Source organism: Sciurus carolinensis, chromosome 15 (assembly GCF_902686445.1).
Source record: "Sciurus carolinensis chromosome 15, mSciCar1.2, whole genome shotgun sequence".
Lineage (NCBI taxonomy): Eukaryota > Metazoa > Chordata > Mammalia > Rodentia > Sciuridae > Sciurus > Sciurus carolinensis.
This window is the reverse complement of record NC_062227.1, coordinates 64,214,297-64,230,761: the sequence shown is the minus strand read 5'-3', so window position 1 is coordinate 64,230,761 and position 16,465 is coordinate 64,214,297. Positions and strand designations below refer to the sequence as shown.

Genomic DNA, 16,465 nt, shown 5'->3' with positions numbered 1-16,465 from the left:
TTTAGAATCAGGGTCTCACTGAGTTGTTTAGGGCCTCATTAAGTGGCTGAGGCTGGCTTTGAACTTGCTATCTTCCTGTCTCAACCTCCCCAGCCACTGGGATTACAGGAAGAAAAAGTTTTAAATGTACGAAGATATACACAAAGAAGTAATTTCTCTCCATGAAGATAAGTACTAATACCAGTTTCTGTGTATCCTTCCAAAACAATTGAATAAATATATACATAATATGTTTTGGATATATATTACACACATGAACATGTGAGTTATTTACATGTTATACAACAGAAACAATCTATAAATGGTACACATATTTTATTTATATACATATCCTTCAAATAATTTCATATAATAATATATCTTGGAGATATTCCAAATATCTGTGCCACGAGATCTGCCTAATCTTTATAAAATGCTGGACTGGCATTGTAATGTGTTGACGTAATCTTTCTTAATGGACATTGAAGCCACCTTTGGTCTTTGGCAGAAAAGCATGCCGCAGAGAATTTATGCCCACATTGGTCTCTGTGTACATATTCAAATGATCTCTGGGATAAGTTTCTAGACACCAATTCTCGGAGCAAAAATTCTTAAAATGTTGATGTATGCTTCTGAACTTTCTTCCAAAGATGTCATTCAATTTTCATGCTCACCAACAGTGTGAGTGCCCCTCTCCTCAGACACACGGACAGAATATGGGTTCCGTTATTTTACATGTATCTGTTTTTTGGTTGTTGTCCACAGTTCCTGGATCATAACTGCCTCCCCAAGGCAGTTCATAAAAATTAGAATTGCTCTTCCCCAAGGAAGCTCACAGAAACTCTAATATTTTCCCCACTTCTCTATCTTAGAGTTGGCCTTAAAGAAATTCTCTGACCTATCAGTCTGATAGAGCATAAGACCCTCATTTCAGGGGATGGGGTTGTGGTTCAGTGGTAGAGCATTTGACTAGCATGTGTGAGGCACTGGGTTCGATTCTCAGCACCACAGAAAAATAAATGCATAAAACAAAGGTCTATAAACAGCTTAAAAAAAAAATATATATATATATTTTAAAAATCCCCTCATTTCGGAAGGAGTCCTAACCCACTACTTGCAGAACGAGTCTGGAAGAAATGCTGCACAGAGAGGCCAAGAAGAATCTGAACAGACAAGCGCGGCTGGGTTTCCCCACTCAGCTTATCAGAATTAGATCATACCCTTCCTAGCCAACGACATTTCTGCAGGGTTGTCTATGCTTCAGTAATGTCTACAGAATGACGTCTCAATAAAATCCTTCCCTGGCTGGGAGAGCTCCCAGATAGCTGGACTCGTGGAGGGTCCTAGAGGGTGGTGTCCCTGCAGAGAGCCTTGAAGCTCCCTTCCCCCATGGCTTGCTCTGTGCTCTTCTCATCTGAATCCCTCATATTTTTTTTCCCAGTGCTGGGGATTGAACTCAGGGCTGAGTGCTTGACAGGCAAGCACTCTACCAACTGAGCTATCTCCCCAGCCCCATAAATTCTTTATAATGAACCTACAAATGTAACTTTTCCCTAAATTTTGTGAGTCATTCAAGCAGATTAATAGAATCTGAAGAGCAGGCAATGTATAGCTGGTCTTTCAGAAGCACAGGCAAAACAACCTGAATTTTGTGTGGTGAGGAGCACCTCAACCTGGGAAATCTGGTACTACCTCCCGGTAGACAGTGCTGGGATTGAACTGAAAAGGAGGACACCCAGCAGGCATCTGCCACAGAATTGCTTGCTTGCTGATATTGGGTAGGAACCCCACACATCTGGTATCAGAAGTAATCTATGTTGTGAGAGTAGGAGGAACTGATTCTGAGTTTGAATTGGTTTTTTCCTCTCTATCTTCAGAGAGTGCAACACCAGACTTAGAAAAAATATCTTTGCCAATGTGGTAAGAGGATAATGGCTTGTTGTTGTTTTATTTTGTATTTAATTTTTTTTCTTTTTTGTTATTAGGAATTATTTATTGCATCGATTCACATAGCAAGGTGGCTACTCCATAGGCAGAATAGTATGGAAGTCAAGAGGTGGATAGCATATATGTGTGTTGAATCATAATTTGCTTTTCTTTAACTGGGAAGGACAATCACTCATGCAGCCTGGAAGTTCAGGAAAGTAATGAAGTTCTTGCACACTGAGGCTCCTCTATGGAGGAATTGGAATACCATTTCTTTTTATTGCTCCAGCGACAGCAACAAATCTCTCTCTTGCCTGAATTCTAATAAAATAAAAACTGTTCTTGTGTTGAAGACATGTTGTTTCTAGAATAAAAGAAGCAAATGATGGGGAATCAACCTGAAAAATGACAGGAATCAGAGAGAAAGGGGGTCTTCAGAAAGCTTTAAAGTAAGGGTGGGTTGTGATTAACGAGATATTTCCAAAAGCCAGTCTGGTAAATGCTAAATGCCCAATAGTTACAAATGATAAAAGAAATCCTCAGCAAGAGAAAATACTACAAAATTATTGAGCATTAAAACTCTGCTAGCAGGACTGGGGGCATAGCTCAGTTGGTAGAGTGCTTGCCTTGCAAGCACAAGACCCTGGGTTCCATCCCCAGCACCACAAAAAAAAAAAAAAAAAAAAAAAAAAAAAAACAACTCTGCTAGCCATTCATTCATTCTAAAAGAATTATGGTATCAGAGCAATGTTCTATGCTGTGAGAGACCAAGAATAAGACTCAGTATTGGGTCTCTAAGGCCTCACCATGCAGTGGGGAGCGAGGCAGGTGAACAGTGATTAGACAATGGCGAGCTTTCCCTTGAAGTTGCATGCTAGAAAGCAGGGGAAAACTACCATCTGGGGGATACGAGGGCAAAGCTTTCCCAGAAGCCCCCTTGGAATGGAGATGTGAAGGATGAAAGGATCAGACAGATGGGAGATGATGTTTCAAGTCAAGGGAATAACCATTGTTATTCAGAATCTAGCAGCTTAGACAGGCGACCATCTGGGACTACAAATTAGTGCAACCACTCTGGAAAGCAGTATGGAGATTACTCAGAAAACTAGGATGGACCCACCATTTGACCCAGTTATCCTACTCTTCAATCTATACCCAAAGACTTAAAATCACATACTATAGTGATGCAGCCACATCAATGTTTATAGCAGCTCAATTCACAATAGCTAAACTATAGAACCAACCTAGATGCCCTTCAACAGATGAATGGATAGTGAAAATGTGGTATATATACACAATGGAATATTACTCAACCTTAAAGAAGAATGAAATTATGGCATTTGCCAATAAATGGATGGAACTAGAGACTATATGATAAATGAAATAAGCCAATCCCAAGAAACCAAAGACCCAATGTTATCTCTGATATTCAGATGCTGACTCACAATAGGTGGAGAAGAGGGAGGAGGGGGGTTCACTAGATTGGACAGGGGGAGTGGGGGTGAGGGAGAGGGATGGGAATGGGAAAGACAGGAGAATGAATTGAACATAATAACTTTTCTATGTTCCTATATGAATACAGGATCAGTGTAATTCCACATTATGTACCACCACAAAAATGGGAAGTTATACTCCATGTATGAATGATATGTCAAAATATACTTTACTGTCATGTATAACTAAATAGAACAAATAAAAAATAAAAAACAGGGAACCATCAGTAGTAGCTTAGAAAGGATGAGGAATGAAGGTCAACATGTTTTCATTATGCAATGCAAAGTGATGAAAACGGAGCACCAGCAACTGTAGGAGAACATGGCAACATGTCCTAATGATGATCACAAGATAGTTTGGAAATTGTTAATCAAGTGTTGGATTAATAATGGTTAGCTTAACTGCTGTTATATTATCAATTCCAGGTTAATCTAATGTTCATTACATTTCCACATAGACACACAATATTGTTTTATTAAACCTCTTCCTTGTAGAAAAGAAGAACTGTCCATGAATTCTATGTATTTACATACTTCCGATCATGAAAGAGAAATGACTTTGAATGGGATGCTCAGGACTACTTCCTTTTCTAACATCTCATGCATTCTAGGCCTGGACCATTGCCAAAATAACTGAGCCATGCTTAGTTAACTGAATGCTAGTGTTTCTTTTATCATCTATTTTAATTTATTTCTGGTACTGGAGATTTAAACCCAGAGCTTCATGCATGCTTAATAGGCACTCTGCCACTGAGCTACACCCAGACCATTAAAAAAAATTTTTTTTGAGACAGGATCTCACCAAGTTGCCCAGACTAGCCTCAAACTTTTGTGATCCTCCTGCCTCAACTTCCTGAATAGCTGGGATCACAGGCATGCACCACCACATCAAGCATATATATGTGTGTGTATGCATGTGTGTGTGTGTGTGTGGGTGTGTATAAATACTGGTTAAAAAATGTCAGTGGTAAAGGAGTGGAAAGTTTAAGTAACTCAGGAGGAATATGGAAAATTGTGACAGAGACAACATAATATATCATCTATTTCTGTCATTTGTAAACACCATTTTAAAGAAAGCACACAGATTTGAAGCTTAAAATGTCAACTATTGCAAAGATAGGCTCATGTAAGAGATGCCCTTTATGTTTAAAATTTTTGGAACCAACCAGGCATAGGAGGCTGAGGCAAGAGGATCATGAAATTTTGAGCCAGCCTAGGCAACTTAATGAGACCCTATCTCAATATTAAAATAAGAAAGGCTGGGGGCGTAGCTCAGTGGTATAGCACTTGCCTAGCATGTGTGAGTCTTTGGGTTCAATTTTACCAGAAGGAAACAATACTTGGAACTAGGGTATAGCTCAGAGGAAGAGCTTGTGCTTAGCATGCAGGAAACCCTGGTTTAATTCCTTGCACCTCATAAAACAAAAGAATAAAATCTGAAGCTGGTCTAGGCAATGACTGTGAAAGATTCAACTTGCGACCAAATTAATCTTGACTGCCAACTTAGGGTTACGATGGCACTTACTGGACCCAAATATCTTTCCATTGGCATCCAATGATTTAGCTTAAATGACCAATGGGCTTAGCAAACAACTGAACACAGGCAGAATCGCCTCCCTTCCAGCTCATCTTTTATTCCCCAGCTCTTACCTCGCAGGAAAAAAAAAATTCTAGAAAAAAAATTTCAGAAAAATTGAAGTAGTTCCTTGGCCATCACCCCAGCCTTTTTATCCACCTCATGTAAACGTGCACAGTGGTGTTGCCAAGAAAACGGAAAAAAGAAAAAAGTTGGAGGAAATTATGAACTACAAAAGCTTTAAGCATTGCTACCTTGTTTTGAAAATGGTCGCTTCTGCTAAATCTCATTACTTCCCCCAGCAGCTTGCAAGGTAACAGAGTAGGCTAATGAAGGGGAGAGGCATCTAAATAACACTGCAGTGCTTGTTCAGTCTCACTGGAGAACACTGAGAGAGAACTGCCCCAGCAGGTGAGATAGAGGCTCTGCCAAGACAAAGAAGCCATCTCTCAGTGACTCATGAAAGACATTTCAAAATCAATCCTTGCTCATGCATGAGATAATTTCAATGATCAAGCAGACAAGGCACCCTGAAATTTGGTATGCCCTTTCAGAGAGGACAAGGGGATAAGGACAGGACTTGAGGTGAGATGGAATTTTCCCAGCACCCACAAAGGATTGTTCAGAGTACCCTCCCAATCAGGCCTGTTCTATTTTCTCATAGCATTGTTATGTTTTCAGATAACATTTTTTGGATTGGTTCAGATGTACCTAAGCAACAAGAAGAGTGTTGGCACATAGTAGGTACTCAACAAGTAGTTGTTGAATGGATGAATTTTGGAAACAGTACCTATTGTGCCCCTATGTCCATACTTCCCCTTCACTGCAGGCTGTAAGAGGAGGAGAAACCTAGCTTGAAATCTCTGGTGTCTGCACAGTCAAGTGAAAAGCAGTCACTGGAATGGGGTGTACCTGCTCTGAGTGTGGACTGGATATTTCCTAGTGTACTTTCTTCTAAGCCACCTTTTTCTGGACAGAGCAAGCACTTCTTAATGAAGTTGCAAGAAGGAGATCCCTCTTTTAATTTGGAGTTCTCTTTTGGGTGGTTGCTGCGGATGAAACCCTGGACCTTGTGCATACGAGGCAAATGCTCTACCACTGAGTCTAGCCATTGCCCACTATCGTTGTAGGTTTGCTGGCCTTTTCCCCCACGGGGGAAGAACCTCCTAATGACTTTCTTCCTTCTGCCTCTGCCCTTCCTTCCATGCCTTCACCCAATCTTGAGAATTTGACTCATCTCCCAGGTTCCCTTCTGCCAGTTGTCACAATTTTGAGCCACTCAGTGCCCTGGCCACAGTGATGTGGGTTGAATGTCCTCCTCCTCCCGACTTCCACAGGCAGCCCCTTCAGGTCCACTTTATGTTGCAAAACAAGCCTCTCAAGTGATATGGTCATCTTTACCCTGAGCCCCATTTATTTTTTCCCCCTTTCAAACACAACCTTGATCATGTCACTGAGGTGGTCAAGAACTTTCAGTGTTTCACCCACACTACCAAGACAAGTCCACACCCCTACCTTGCACTCAAGGCTCTGGGCCCCAGTGTGTTCACCAGCCTCATTAATCCCCACCACACTGCCAGCAGACCTGTGAACTCCACTGTTGCTGAACAGACCCTTTATTCTCTTGCTTCTGCCCCTTTGCTTTGCTATCAGCTTCAGAAAGTAAAGTGCTGGAAGGAACCTCTTGAGATCATCTAGCACAACTTCATTTACAACTTCATTTTACAGAGGAGAAAACTGAGGCCCAGAGAGATAAAAAGACTGATCAGCAACACCCAAGATCAATGTGACCGATGAAAAGGAACCCTGGGGCAGTCTTGAGCTTAACAATATGAGTTGGATCAACCAGTGGGCCTTTGAACAGCCCTCTCCACCCAGCTCCCATTCCTAAAGTTGTAGGTCTCACCTCAGTAAAAGCCCTCTTAATGCTACCAGTTGGGAGTCCGAACTAAGGCAGGAAGTTGGTCTCTCTGATTTGCAGGTAACTGATATTTGTCTAGAAGTCCTATCTCCCTTACAGCACTGCAAGCATTTTTTTCTTCTTGCAATGCCGAGCCTTGAACCCACGACCATTCTAAGCAAGCTCTGCCACTGAGCTACGTACTCAGCCCTTAAGCAAACTCAAATCATTGCCTTTCCTCTATTCCGAAACCAATGACTTGTCCATAGCAAGTGCGCAGTTACAGCTTAGCGAACCGGGAGTTACTGGTGTAAGGCGAATACTGTACTTGCTGCGGGGAAGCACGATTCGCACTACTAACACCAGCCAGAAACGAAGGAGGCAGGCGGATCCAAAATTACCAACTACATTGCGTGGTTCACATACAGCACCTTAACTCCTTTTGGTCCCAAACTCCTAGACATGAGCGACTTTGGTCTCAGTAGAGTCTGCTTGCTGCAATTAAAGGAAAAGTTTCTCCAAGTCTTTTGGCGTCATCTCTACTCCTACCCTCGGCGCGGCGAATCGCAACGCGCCTTCGGTGACTGCTCGCAGAACGTGACTTGACTTGAAGAGAACACAGTTCCCCTCACAGGGGGAATTTAGATCCCAGGCGCGCAGCGTGCCCCTCCAGCTTTCCAGGCTGGCGCGGTCACCGAACCCAGGCTATGACCAAGCCGGCAGAGGGCGGGAAAGTGACGCCGAATTGATGGGGCGGGGTGGCGACTGCGGCCCGGGGACTGGAGCGCCTGGGATACAGTGAGCGACAGCAGCTGCAGAGTCACAGGCTGGGCGAAGCGGGAGGGCGCGCTCGGGGCACCGTCAGGGTGCTCACCTGCCGCTGGGGTGCACTGAAGACGCAGGACTAGATCTGGGCCGCCTCGGCCAACCCTAGGGCTCGCGGCCCAGCCCCTCTTCGCCCGGGGGAGGGAGAGAGGAAGGGCAGACGGCCGGGCCCGCCCCCAGCCCCAGCTCTAGCCTCATCCCCAGCCGCGTGCGGCGGTTGCGCCTGCCGGAGGGAGACCAGAGGCTCCTCCCTGGAGCAGAGAAACCAGTTTGGCCGGTCCGGCAGAGCCAAGGGAAAAGGACTGCCGTAGAGGAAGGGCGCACGGACGTGGGGCGGGGGAAGGCGGGAGCCATTGGCGAGCCGCGGCAGCCGGAGGAGTCGCCGCCAGCTGGACACGCTTCCCGGGGCCCCCGGCCAGCCCCCGTGCGCCATGAAGCGCTAGCGCGGCGGCAGGGCTGGGGCCGGGCGGGCGGCGGCCAGGTGCGCAGCGAGGATCCGAGCGGCGCGCACCCGACGGATGCCCCAGCCGGGGCCCAGCGAACGCTAGGTAAGAGGAGCGCGGAGCCGGGGCCCCCGAGCTCCCCAACCCCACCAGCCTTCCAGGGTCCGACGGTGCTAGTCCCCGGACCAGCAGACTCCAGGGATCCGGGATGCGGTGAAAGCAGCTGTCTGCGCCCCTGGGCTCACGAGCCTGCAAGGGTAGAATTTGGTTTGGGGTTGCCAGAGCCTTCGCACCCTCGGTGAAGGCAGGCTCCCCTTGAAGAGGTCCTTGGGATTTTCACCTCTCCGGAGGCGAGAACTTGCGGAAACTGTTTGGGTTTTTCGTTGATTTGCTACACGCAGGTCCCGGGTTGAGCTCAGAGGTGTTAAGTCAGGAAGGGCTTTCGGATCCTTGGCGAGTGCCACTGGCTGCCCTGCGGTGGACTTCGCCTCTCTGGAAGTACCCCCATTGTTGGGTTCTGCAGGGTTGCCCTCCTGGGGCCGGTGCTGATGACTTGGAAAATGAACTTAGGGCCAAATGTACCGAGCCGCCGCCGCACCTGCGAGGAGGGATGGAGGGGTGAAATCGATCGCCTCCGAGATCCTACTTCAGGGCCAGGTGCCCCAGCCCCTGACATTTTCCTTGAGTTTTAATACGGGATGGGAGAAGTGATGGGAAAAGGAACGCTGTTTTTCTGATGGCCGTATGGTAGATCGGCCAGCTCCTTGGCACTGCCGCGGGCCATCCTGTTCCCTCCCCAGTTTGATGCCCGGCGCTGTCACCTCTTCGTGGATGTGAAGGGGCAACTTGTTGGGCGGCGGCAGGAGGAGATGTTGAAGGGAATGGCGGATGCCTTAACCTCTCATATCTCCAATCCCCTTCCTCTGCCCAAAGTGAAAGAAAAACTTTGAAGTGTCCGGCCAATTCCTTCGAGGTGTGCGAGGTGTGCGCGTGTAATCCCTTCCCGGGGAGGCTCGAAGCCCAAATCCCCTGACTCTACCTGGGCGCAGGACAGGGTGCAGAAAGGATGCAAGACGGGGGAGGGGAATTGACACGCAAAAGTAAAGGGAACCCGGGCTGCATTCACGCCCCTTGCGTCCCCTCGGCCTGCGCGCATTGCCTCTGGCGTTCTCCTGCCCCTTCTTGGGTAGCTGGGGCGCCTGTGAACTCCCCGGGAAACTTGCCCGCCTAGTTGGCGTGAAAGGCTTTGCTCCCGTCTTCCCGGTTGCGTTGCCTTGAAAATTCTGCCCGGGTCCCCCTCCGACAATTAAATCAGACAAGGCTAGTGAAGTGTTAGGTGACCATTTATCACTACCCAGCACACAGTAGGTTACTGACAGAGGTTAACTGCTCCCAGGAACAAAAGCTACAGACCATGATAAAGCCTCCGTGGATGGTAAACAGAAGCTCACATAAAAAGGAAAACAGCCCAATATGTCAAGTAGAAGCTCCAATTTTCGTCGTCTAAGGAGTACTTCTGGGTTAGGCCTAAAATGTCTTTCATTAATTCTGAGCCTATTGTAAACCTTCTTAAGCTCCATTATAAATGCATACACTACGCAAAGGATGGTGAATGGTTATTAGCTGATTAATTTCTGGGGAGAAGTCACGCCTGCCTGCAATTACTCCTCTGAAGCCGCCTAATGATTTTTATTATGTGGTGGAGGTTTCCTTGTTCTAATTTTGGGAGAGAAACCTTATCGCTTTGTTCCTTTGTCGTTGTCCAGTTGCTCTGCTTTGATAATTTTCAGTGGTGCTTTGTGTAGGTTACTAAGGGGCAAACAACCTGTGTGACTTACTACCAGCCAGCTCAGATGCCACCTGTGTGGAGCCGGCTATTTTAAAGCTTTCTCTCTAATTTTTATTTTAAGGGAAATGTGTATCCAGGTTCACTTGTTATTATTTCCTAGTGATGCAAGTGGGAGGTTTGGTTCTGTTTGGTTGTTTTAGATTGAGGATTTCAAGTAAGGATTCGGTGCAGAAGTCTTCCTCTGTGCTGCGTCTTCAGAACTGATTCCTTGCTCAGCCTGTGTCTGGCTCGGTGTGCACTTGCAGAGCTGCTGGGAAGTTTCTTTCTCTTTTTTCCTTCCTTCTGTCCTTCTATCCATTCTTCCTTCCTCTTCCTTTTAAAGCAAGGAATAGTGAAAAATACATGGCTTTGGAGTCCCACTGATTTCAGTTCTTTGATTTACTAATTGTGTAACCTTAGAGGGATTCTTTAGTTTTCTCTTCCTGTTTACTCTTTGGGTGGGGGGAGGTATCATCAACTTTTGGGGTGATTGAGAGAATTCAGTGAGAGAACTTGTGAAAGTCTCTTATGTCTAGTAGGTGTTTGAATGTTGCTTTCTTATTTTCCTTATTAGGTTAATGTTGTTTTTTTAAAAATAGCATTAGGCCCAGGCATTGTGTGTGTGTTTGGTACTGGGGATTGAACCTAGAGCCTTGTACTTCTAAGCACACACATTGGCCTATTTTGAATATTTTATTGCCTCATTAATATAAATCTGTTTTCGTTTTTCATAAGCAATATTCTTGGAATGCAGGTGATCCTTATAACTTTAGAAAGGTTTTAATTTCCAAGTTGCTTTTGCTTTGTAGTTGAAATCATTGTAAAAGAAGCCTCTGCATTACAGATGCAGAGGAAGCTCCTCTTTAGAGATGGAAACAAGTTTTAGTGGGATCATTCATGTCCCTATCTCTAAAGAGGGGTACCTTTAAAGTTTCTTATGAACTTGATTTTTGAATCTGCTTCTATTGTGGTCTCCCAGGAAGATTTTCTTTGTGGTATCTTTAGATATCTTGTAAATTTTTAGGCTTTTTTTTTTTTTTTAATCATTTTTTAAAAATCAGTGTATTTATGCCAGCAAGCCTTTATCTACTTAGGTAAAAATTAATTTACTCCCAGAAAAGTTTGAATAACACAAAAAGTAAACAGCTTATCTTCTTCATTCTATTAACTGAGTTACTACCAAATTCTTATTCCTGTGACCAGCTAAAAGTAACATCCAATTTGAGATCTTTACAGGCTCTGTCACTGAAGACCTAGTTCTATGAGGAATGATTCTAGAAAAAAAAAGTAATAAGCATGTGTATGTGTGTGTGTATACATATATATATGCATGTTCATATAAATGCACACATATGTCAACTTATTTCTCATTTTTATTCTTAAAAAACAACTTTTTATCATCTGAACATTTGAGGACATGTTAGTACTCCTCTTGATACTTCTGTTGCATTGCTCTTTTAAGTAAATTGTTGCCAAAACCACTCACAATGGGAAGTATGTTTGATAACTGGTCCTGGGGAGCAGAGTCCAAAGGCAGTGAAGTCTCTGTATCCTTTGACGCGGGTTGGGACCCAGGCCTCATTGCTTCCGAGCTGTATAGCCTAGGGTGGGTTACTTAATCTCCAGCACACACATCAGTTTCCTTGTCTGTGAGCGGCATAATAGTAGGATTGCCTCCCAGGCCTTGCGCTGAGTTCCAAGCAAGATGCTTTAGGTAAAGGAGAGAACCTGGAGCTCAGTAAAAGGTAGTCATTAGTCTTGTCCTCATGTTGCTGCTAGTGCTCAGTGAATACCACTCACAGCCACTGCTTTCCTCCTAGGCTCTGTAGGAAACAGGAATCATTCTACATATTGGTGTTTGTTTAGCAAACATTGGTGCCCTTTTGCACCAGGCCCTGTTAAGAAACAGTTTCCCAGAGTAAGGGCAAGGTCCTAAGCCTCCAAATCCACGCTATTGTTCTGCAGTTCTGGTTGACAGCTGCAGGACCAGTGTGCCCACGGAGCTCAATCACAGCCATGAGGGGACCCTGGCCACTCTCTCAACTGGGTGCTACCTCCTCCTGCACAGTGACAGCCTTTGGGACACACAGAACTCGGCTGTGCCTCCTTAGCCCCTCACTTCCTCCTGTCTCCTCTTCCTCCTCCTCTCTGCTCCTGTCGTTAGGTCACTATTCCCTGTTTAAAACTCACTAGTGTCAGAACTTGGTGGCTTCACAAAAGGACCAGTGCCCTCTGCAGGTTCCTTCTTCGTGGAGCCTGGGTAAGTGTTGCTAATGATGCAGAACCTTGGTCTAACCCTGTCCATTTATTCCGTCTTCTTTCAGTTATGCCAGGGAGTTACTTCCCTACTCTGGAAGCCTGTGGGGTTCACAGAAGGCTCACAGACTTTGTTTTTTTTCTTCTTTGGTAGTACAGTTCCAGGTTCTCACTCTCCTTCTGCCCTAGATGCCATCCTCTCTGCCTGACGGGATGGTTGCCTTTAGCCCTGGAGGGATGCCAAGGTCACTTCCAGTCAGAGAGTCTATGTTCATTTTGAGCCCCTAAGTCTAGTGCATGTTCATTAAATGGGTCAGAGATGGGCTTAGAAGTTGCAGAGGGTCTCAGTGCGGAAAAAACACCAGGCTCCTGGGTGGGGAAGGTTGCTCTTCAGTTGGGTTGCCTTTTGGTAGTGAAAGCCACTCTCTCCTCTTGGGCATGACTGAGGAACCTGGCGCTTCTGCACTGAGCATGCGTGGAACCTGACCTTTGACTAGTAGCCTCAGTCTTTATTTACAGGGCTGTTGTTTTATGGCTTTGTTTCTTTGCTGAGTGGCTTTTGTTCCACCAGAGTTGAGGTTTGTTTGATTTAGGGCAGGTTGCATTTGAAATCAGTTTTTTTTTTTTTTTTTGGGGGGGGAGGTGGACCAGGGAGTAGTAGCTCAGTGGTAGAATGTGTGTTCAGCATGCATGAGGCCCTGGGTTTGATAAAATTGAAAAAGAAAGTCAAAGGTCACATGAAATCAGTTTTCTTTCTTTCCTGATTACTTTTTAAACTTATCTTTTGGTTTTATTTTACTTTTAGAATTATAATTGTTAATGCAGAGTAATTATACAAATGAATGGGTTTCACTGTGACGGTTCCATATGAGTGTATGTCCGGTTTTGCTTGTATCCACCCTCCCTAGGACCCTCTCCTGCCTTTCCCTCTCTTCCCACCCTCCCAGTCCTCTTTCCCTTCCCTCACCCTAGTACTCCATTTTCTACTTTTACATCATCTTTCTTTCTTAATTTTTTGGTTTTCATATATGAGAGAAAACATACAACACTTATCTTTCTGAGTCTGGCTCATTTCTCTTAACAAGACATCTTCCGGTTACATCCATCTTCTTGCAAATGCCATGATTAAAATCAGTGTTTAACTGATTTTAATTTAATTGATTCAAATTGAGTTGAGCTAGAAGATTCTCCTCAGAGCTCCTCAGGCACCAACCCTTGATCCTACGCAGTATTGCTGTGTCCATTTTTGCTGTACAGAAAAGCTCCATGAGCTGATTGCACTATTTATTCTATGAAATGTGGAGTGATTTGCACACAAACCCTTGCTTAGTCTTCTCAGGACCCAATGAACTATTAAAATGCTTCTTTCTCTGTGCATGGTCTGTGGATCCAGAAGAATCGCTTCACATTCTCCATGAGAAAATAGATAACCATGTGACTTGGCTGGTTTAAATATTTACTCACTGGGGAGATGGATCGGTTTGTGTGTATTTAATGCTGGGAAATATTGGCCCTGTCTTTATATTGGAAAATAAATGTGTGGGTCCTGTGAGTCAGGCCCTGCCAGCTGTTAAGTAAACCTCCAAAATTTTTAAATCAACAAGGAAACCGTGTGTATGTGGGAGGAGGGGGTCGTGAGACCACAGAGACTGTGAGAATTAAGTGAAAATCTTTGTTGTTTTTGGTAGCAGAACAATTTTGGGGCCATCATGATCTCATTCTCTTAGTGCAGAAGTTTATTTCATGGGAGGTTTTTTTTTTTTTTTAATTGTGGTTAAATATAGATAACACAAAATTTACCATTTCGACTACTAAGTTTACAAGTCTGGTGGCTTAAATGTGTTCACGATGTTGGACAACCAACCAACACCAGGGTCCATTCACAGAACTTTTTTTTATCATCCCACACTGAAACTTTGTACCTATTAAACAGTACTTTCCATTTCTCCCTATTCCCTTTATTCTGTTTTTCTATCTATGAATTTGAATACTCTGTGGTTCCTTGTGTTAAGTAGAATCACATAATATTTGTCCTTTCGTGACTGGCTTGTTGTACCTAGCTTCCAGCCTTTGAGGTTCATCCATGTTGTAGTATGCATCAGAATTTCCTTCTCCTGCAGGGGTGAATGGTATTCCCTTATCCACTCCACATTTTGTTGATCCGTTCAGGCTGTGCCTGTTTTTGAGGATGGTGAATAGTGCTGCTGTGGACCTGAACATGTAAGAATCTGTTTGTTGATGTGGGTCTGAGCTCTGGTGAAATGTATCCTTCAAAAATTAGATGGGTGTAAGATTCCATCTCACCCCAATCAGAATGGCGATTATCAAGAACACAAGCAACAACAGGTGTTGGCGGGGATGTGGGGAAAAAGGTACACTCATACATTGCTGGTGGGGTTGCAAATTAGTGCAGCCACTCTGGAAGGCAGTATGGAGATTCCTTAGAAAACTTGGAATGGAACTACCATTCGACCCAGCTATCCCACTCCTTGGCCTATACCCAAAGGACTTAAAATCAGCATACTACAGAGATACAGCCACATCAATGTTCATTGCTGCTCAATTCACCATAGCCAGATTGTGGAACCAACCTAGATGCCCTTCAGTTGATGAATGGATAAAGAAACTGTGGTATATATATACAATGGAATATTACTCAGCCATAAAGAACGATAAAATTATGGCATTTGCAGGCAAATGGATGAAATTGGAGAATATCATGCTAAGTGAGATAAGCCAATCTCAAAAAACCAAAGGAAGAATGATCTCGCTGTTAAGTGGATGATGATACATAATGGGGCGTGGGAGGGGTTAGTTTTAGGGTTAGAGTGAGGGTTAGGGAGGGGGGCAAGAATGGGGGAAGGAAGGACTGTATAGAGGGAAAAGAGGGATGGGAGGGGTGGGGGGAAGGGGAAAAAATAACAGAATGAATCAACCAACATCACCCTATGTAAATTTATGATTACACAAATGGTATACCTTTACTCTATGTACAAACAGAGAAACAACATGTATCCCATTTGTTTACATTAAAAAAAAAATTAGATGGGTGGAGATGTGTGGTATTTAATGCCATACTTTCCTCCAAAACTGCTGGGAGAGAACTCTCAGGACGGCAGGAGAGTGGTTGTTTTGGAGACCCATGAAGGGTGGCCTTGTGCCTCCTTTTCAAGCTGCTCCTGGTAAGCTGGCAGATTTTGTCTCTCCATCACCCAGCTGGCTCACAGTGTAGCTGGCATGCTGCTCTGTGCCAGGGCAGGCGTGAAAGCTCAGGATACATGGCTGCAGTACCTGGCCATCTCTGCAGGCCGCAACTGCCCGCTGGAGAGGATATACCAGAGTGGAGAAAAAAATCCTTAACACTTCCTTCTAGAGTTCAAGAAAAGTTTTAATTGAATACTTAAGTATTCTGATCCACCTTATGGTAGAATCCATGACTTTCAAACAAGACTCCAATAAAGAAAAGTGGTACAATACACAATGGAATATTACTTGGCCATAAAGAAGAATGAAATTATGGCATTTGCTGGTAAATGGATGGAACTGAAGGCTAGCATGCTAAGTGAAATAAGTCAATCCCAAAAAACCAAAGACTGAATGTTCTCTCTCATATGTGGATACTATTGAGATAGGCAACGGTGGGTGGTGGATGGAGGTTCACCAGATTTGACATGGGGGAATGAGGGGAAGGGAGATGGGTGGGAATGGGAAAGACAGTAGAATGAATTGAATGAATGGGACAGAACTTTCCAAAGTTCATATATGAATAGAGGACCAGTGAAACTCCACATCATGTTCAACCACAAAAAATGGGAAGTTATATTCCATGTATGTCTGATATATCAAAATACATCCTACTGCCTCGTATAACTAAAAAGAACAAATTTTAAAAAATAATTTGAAAATAAATTCAATTGCTGAAAAAACCGAACCAAACCGAAAAAACTAGGCTCCAAGGCAGAAGGTCAGTTGGAGACTGCAATGTGGCCACATTGCCAGCTGTTGCCTCCCCTGAGAGTGTGCTGTAGTGCGGCAGCTAAAAGCCAGGAGCCATGGAATGGTGAGATGTCAGGCGGTCACCTCTTAACCTGCGTTTGCTAGAAAACAAAAGTATGTCATATGAGTTTACACTCATACCGTGCCCTCAAAATTAGCCAAATAAGAATTTGCTCATTTTAAAAGCAGGTTTTTATTTATTTAAATTTAAATAAAATTTAATAAAATTAAAAAAAAATAAAA

The 16,465-nt window shown here is 44.2% G+C and overlaps 1 protein-coding gene across 1 annotated transcript in view; it reads left to right on the top strand.

Annotated features, from left to right (window-relative positions):
- Positions 1-7,677: 7,677 nt before the first annotated feature.
- Atp8b1 (ATPase phospholipid transporting 8B1) overlaps positions 7,678-16,465 on the top strand; it is a 119,443-nt gene continuing 110,655 nt past the window's right edge. Inside the window, exon 1 of the mRNA XM_047526511.1 lies at positions 7,678-8,247. The gene's annotated coding sequence lies outside the window, so the exon portion shown is untranslated. The remainder of the gene's footprint in view (positions 8,248-16,465) is intronic.